Source organism: Phascolarctos cinereus, unplaced genomic scaffold (assembly GCF_003287225.1).
Source record: "Phascolarctos cinereus isolate Bilbo 61053 unplaced genomic scaffold, phaCin_HiC Scaffold_4;HRSCAF=312, whole genome shotgun sequence".
Taxonomy (NCBI): Eukaryota; Metazoa; Chordata; class Mammalia; order Diprotodontia; family Phascolarctidae; genus Phascolarctos; species Phascolarctos cinereus.
This window is the reverse complement of record NW_027555847.1, coordinates 418440790-418447148: the sequence shown is the minus strand read 5'-3', so window position 1 is coordinate 418447148 and position 6359 is coordinate 418440790.

Here is a 6359-nt window from a genome sequence, read left to right as displayed (position 1 = left end):
TATCATTAAGCTCACAAAGTTGTCCCTAAAATCAAATGAGAAAATAATTGTAAAGTCCTTAGCCCAGTGCTTGGCACATAGTTAAGTGCCATATAAGTGTTATAATTAGTTATTATTGTTATTATTATTATTCCAAGTCTGGGGTTCTATGTGCTAAGGTCTAGTATTATAATTTTAGCCTGAGAAAGAAATGTGAAATAGATACAGCCCAAGTTATAGATGGGTCCATGCTTGATATTTTGAATAAGGTTAGTATTCAAAATGTCATTTTAATCCTGTCACAAGAGTGGAAGACTTCTATTTATCTCCAGAGCTTCATGTAAATCTAGTAAAATGTACTTGGCAATAATACCGGTATATCCCACAATATAATAGACATTTAGGAAAGAGATCTTTACTTAGCCTCTGACTTAAATACATTTAAGGCATTTTTTCAAATTACAAAAATCAAGCAAAATATAAAAATGAAACTTTTTAAAGCACCATTGCTGTAGGACTCAGACAATACAACAAACATAATTTCATTAAAGCTCATAGCATGTCTGGAATTAAAGGGATCATACCCATATCTCCCATATCCTTTTCCAGTTATACAATTCTTAGGTGATATATTTTTTTAAATCACTTCTTGCATATAAGTTATTGGCAATATCCTGCTGCCTACTTATACCTACCGCACGCACATCTCTCCATTGCCCTGTCGATGACTCATACTTTTGATTCTTTGGAGATGGTAATGTTTAATACTTCAGAACACCCCTGACTTCACTGGTGTAGAACCTTTCTCTAATTAGGGAGATTGCAAATCCTTTGTGAAAAGGACGTTGGATTTCATGAGTTTCTCTCAACAGAAAAAATGATTACCTTGTAGCTACCCTTCTGGTGATGAGCTTCACCAAGCTGAGCCAGGTTGGTCCACAGACCTATAATCAAAGCTTTTCCAGCTTGTTGAAACCAGACAAAGCTTGCACACTACTGTCACAGAAACATTTCTGTGTCATAAGAAGGAATCAGAGCTGGATTCAAAGTATAAGCCCTGCAACCATACTTCAGTGTTTAAATTCTGCTGTGATCTCATTGTTATGTTTCCAGTGGTGCAAATGGCAACCCTGTTAACATGTTAACAACTATGCCTTCTCATGCTGTATAATTTTAGACTATGTCTTCCCATCAATTCCTCATTTGGTGTCCACACAAAATACTTTCCACATGGTGTGATATGACCAGTATCTAATAGTGGTCCCTTCTAGCCTTCCCCCCATTCATTATACTACTTTAGAAAGGTAGTTGATTAACTGCTACCAGGCCCCTGTCCCTACTAAACAGATGATGCAGGGGCATATAATCACCCTTTATCCACAGTTCCTCTGACCATGAGGCTTGTGCCTCCCATCTCTTGCTGGAGGAAGACAACAAGAGGCCAGTTGCATCTTCTGTCTACCTCAAAGGATTTCCCCTGTGCAGGGAGTCTACCACTTCCTACTGCTGCCTCACAAATGGCCTCCTCAGGTGAGAAGAGGAGCCCAACATTCCTTTGACTGCATTCTTCTGACTGGGTGTCTTGTTCTCCATCTCCTGGTGGGCACAGGATTTCCCCCTGAGGGAAAATAGCAAGAGGCTGGGAAGAGTGTCTTCCATCTGCCCCAAATCAAGGAGTTTTTGTCTTGTTCTGTGCCAGCACAAAGCAACTTTCACCTTATGCCACCAGCTGAATGTCCCAGTTGGGTTATGGAGAAGCTCCAGTGCAAAAAAAAAAAAAAGAGTCTTCCCTTAAACCTAAGGCCTTCTGTCTCCTGCTACACCCACCCCATGAGGGAAGAAGAAGTCGAAAGTTGGTAGGGAATGGAATTTTTTCCTCCTGCCACGCAGGTTCAACTCCCATCTCCTGCCATATCCTTTTCCTGCCTGATCTCCACCCTTCAGAGGGAAGAGGAGTAGTGAAGCAAGACTTCCCATCTGACCATCTCATTGTGAGCTTCCTATCATCTCATATTGCACTTGTCTCCAGCTAAATCTCCACCATCTTTTCAGAAGAGGAATGCTGTTCTCCACTCACTCACGAATGTTCTTATATCTGGTCATTCCCTCCACATCCCAGTAATTCTGAACCCCTGCAGGTCATCTTCCAAACCCCATTCTCCACCCTTAACACATGGGTACAAATATAGCATGCAGCTCTCCATCTGTAATCTCAGAATAGAGCTGACCTATAACTTAGGATCATAGGATCACATTTCTAAAGCTAGAAGAGACTTCAAAGAATAGCTAAGTCTTTCTCATTTTTTTCATTTTCTTTGTTTACTGTTAACTTAATCATTAACAAAATAAACATATCAATATATTAAAAAGAACAAGAGGCTTTATATGACAAACCATGAGTTTATATTATACAGTCGTTTTTTTAAAGATAGATAGATAGATAGATAGATAGATAGATAGATAGATAGATAGATAGATATGGACACACACAAAATAGAAACAATTCACTCTGTATCCCTTTATGCACTTATTTTCTTCTGTTCATTTTTTAAAAATGCCCTATTGATGCTTTTTGTGTATATCTGCTATCGTTCACTAACCTACTCCCCTTACACCCCCTCCCATGAAGAATGGTCTAGGAATGGGCTCCTTTAAGATATGGTGGGTTCCTCCTACTTGGAGGCTCTCAAGCAGAGGTTTACGACCAGATATTGGGTCTGCTATAGAATAACTTGGACTAGATGGCCTCTGGAGTCCTTTCCAATCCTGAAATTCTATGATTCTGTGTACTTTTGGGCCAATTTTTTGCCTATAAAGAGGCGTTCTGCTGCAAAATACCATTCGCAAAAGCCTGCCTGGTCCTTTCTCACAAATGTTTCAAAAGGATATTTTCAGAGCTCAGAGTTCTTAATCTCTCCTCATTTCCCAACATTTAGCAGCAAATGCTTTCTAAATAGTTACATGGTAAATGTTACCACCACACCACTGAAAAAAAAATGAAAGCAAAGTGTAACAAATAATGTATCACCTGGTCATGTCTCAAGATCATGACAAAAAGTTCTGGTGTTCAAGTGCTTCTTGATTTTCCTCCTAGGCATATGTTTCTTCATAGTTTGTCCTACATCTTTGAAGGGCAGAATCTGTGACAGCAGCACTCAGAAGAAGCAGGTCGTTTTTAGCAAAGTGAATCTTCAGTAAAGTGCAACTCAAGCCTTAGTAGCTCTTACTTACATTACTTAACAAAGCTCTCACTTCTCTATCTAGCCTTGAAACTTTTAGGATCATTAATTGTCCAGGATACCCATTTCTGAGATGATAGATAGTTATTCTGAATTCGCGATTCATCTTTAGGGCAGCTCAGCCTAAGTACTCATTTAACACCCTTGACAACCTAAGATCCATATTATCTGGATATGAAGCCTAAAGGTGAAACACAGTCAGGAGCCTTAAAAGGTGGATGTTATCTCAGAATGGGCAGCCAACCCAGTAAGGGTGATATTAATTACCCAAAGAATGATTTTGAAAGAAGCTACTGTCATAATAGAGTAAAAATTCTCATAAAAGTTATTAAGAGAGGTAGGAAAAAATATTGAATTTTTAAAAGGCCAGTTGAGAAGTTATATGTGGTTGTGATCTACTCCAAAGCTATTATCCAACATTCACTCAGAAAAGGGAAAAAAATTATACCAAATTAAATTGTTCATCTGAGGAAGGAAATCTCACCAAATATAGATTAAACTAACACTTTCAATGTATAATAAATGATAAACAGATCCTGCCTCACATGGTGGGGGTTGGTTTGTCATTCCATCTTACTTCTACAGACAACAATTCACTAGCCCTTCAAATCTTTACTTCCTGTTTACTCTGTGTCCATCTTGTATTACATAACTATCTGCATGTTGTCTCCCCCATTAGAATGTGAACTTCAGAAAGGTCAAGCACCGTGTTTTTGCCTTTCCTGGTACCTCCAGCACTTAGCACAGTCAGTGCTGATAAATGCTTGTTGACTCCAGACTGACTGAATCAAGAGATCAGGCGTAGCAGTCACATAATGCAAGAGAACACACTAGATGGGGTTATAGATAATTCTGAAAAAAAAATATATTTGTGGAGAAAGTAAGCTTTGGGTTTGGTAATAATGTCTTTTTGCTTATGTTCATCCAGAGCACTGACTCATGAGATGATCAAGTTTACAATGAAAATGATGTTTCTTGTTTTCTTTGGATGCACAATGTACCTATCTATGCCAAGATCTTAATTTGCTTTTCCAAAAAAGAGCCAGCCTCACACTTAGGGGCAATTTCTTTATGTCATCTGGTTTAATTTATCATGAGAATGTCAATATTGATATAATTTAGGTCCTCTATGTGCATAATGGTTGTTGTTTGCTGGACCAGAATTTCACATCCTAATAACTGCATTGATATTTATAGTCCTAAATAACGTGATCTTCATCTCTCTCTGCCTCTTTTCTCTTACTCTGTCACCATCACTGCAGAAATGGGAAAGGCCTGCACAGGACTGAGTACTTTTCTTTTTCTTTGTTCCATGGGATACCAAAGCAAAAAAAAAAATCATAGTCAAGTGGCCGCCTTACTGGGGATGGATCTCTCTCTCTCTCTCTCTCTCTCTCTCTCTCTCTCTCTCTCTCTCTCTCTCTCTCTCTCTCTCTCTCTCTCTCTCTCTCTCTCTCTCTCTCTCTCTAGTTGGCAGCTAGGTAGTACAATGGATAAAACACTGACTTTGGAGTCATGAAGACCTGAGTTCAAAACCAGCTTCAGATACCTGCTAGTCATGTGACCCTGGGCACTTAAGCTCTGTCTACTTCAGTTTCCTAAGCTATAAAAGGGGGATAATAAGAGCACTTCAGTCACAGAGTGGTTGTGAGGATTAAAGGAGATAATATTTATAAAGTACTCAACACAGTGCTTGGCACATAGTAGGTATTTAATAAATGTTTGTTCTCTTCCACTCCCACTCCCCTCAGTGAACCATGAAACCAGTCTTGAGACAGTAGAGTCACACTAAAACAGCAACTATACTTCACTGATACCTACAATTTTCTTTCCATGTTGGTATCCATGCTCAACCTTCAGATGTCTATTTTTACTCTTAGTTACACCTGCAACATACATATAGTTTGTGAGCAGATAGTCAATATATGAGCAATTCTCTACCTGCAAAAATACAAACAATGCCTCAAGGCGTCAGGGCTGTATTTGCAATGCAGCTGCCTCATAACTAGATACAGCAATGACTAGACCCTCTTGAAGATAAACCTGTCATATCAAGTTTCATTCTTCAAAAAATAAAAGCAAAATGTCAATATATTATAGCAGATGTTATGAGAACTGGTCGTGGGCATCAACAGAGTAAGCAGCTGCCTATGTGGGGTGACTGGAGAAATGCTGTGAAGATGTCTCTGCCCAAACATATATATATGATGTACTGTCCAGTCCAATAAACATTTATCAAGAAGGCACTGTGTTAAGCACTAGGGATACAATTAATAAAAAGGCAGTCCCTGCCCTCGAGGAGCTCACAATCTACTGGGGGGTACCAACACACAAAAGGAGGCAGATTGGAGGAAAGAGGGGAAACCAGGGGATATCTTGCTCAGTGGAGTTAAAGCCAGGCAGAGCAGCAGATGCAGGGTGGAGTGAGCCAAAATCTAATGTCTGCCTTTAGGAAGGAAGGCATCAGGAGGAGTCCTTGAATCAGAGGGGAGAGGAGGCTGAGGGAGGTGGAATCATAGCAACATGGTGATGAGATTAAAGGTGATGAGCCCCACCTGGAACGGGCATCTTGTTCTGTGGAATCCCTGGTTCTTGGAACCAGGTAAAGCAACAGAGGCGGAGTGGAGTGAGTACTAGGCCACAATAATGCCTGAAACCATCCATTTAGAGCTTCAATTTGGGGGTGAAGGAGGAAGGGTGGACATTACTGGCTCTAGGAATTTATTTTTAAAATGAAAATACCTCTAAGGTAACATTAAATCATTGCTACTTAATGTAACTTAAACTTCTCAAATTGTTTCCCAGAAAGACAGCTTGTTCAAGTTCTGATGAGGATAAAAGTTACACCTAGAGTAAGGATAACTACCTGGGGGAAGCAGTAGACTTAACTGTGCCTTTTAGACATTGCCCCTGAGTATGAGAGTCAGAAACTCAGCAAATGATGGTTCCAATATCCTTTTCACTAGAAATAGTGCTTCTCATATACAAGTACCAACCTTGTAGTACTGGTTTGGATTGTTCTAGGGAAGCACTATAATATATACTGTTATTATTTAGGTATGTGAGATTCAATCCTTTGAAAAACACACCAAATTAAACATCTTACGTGCAAATGAAGTTAAATGTAGTACCTGGCAGAAA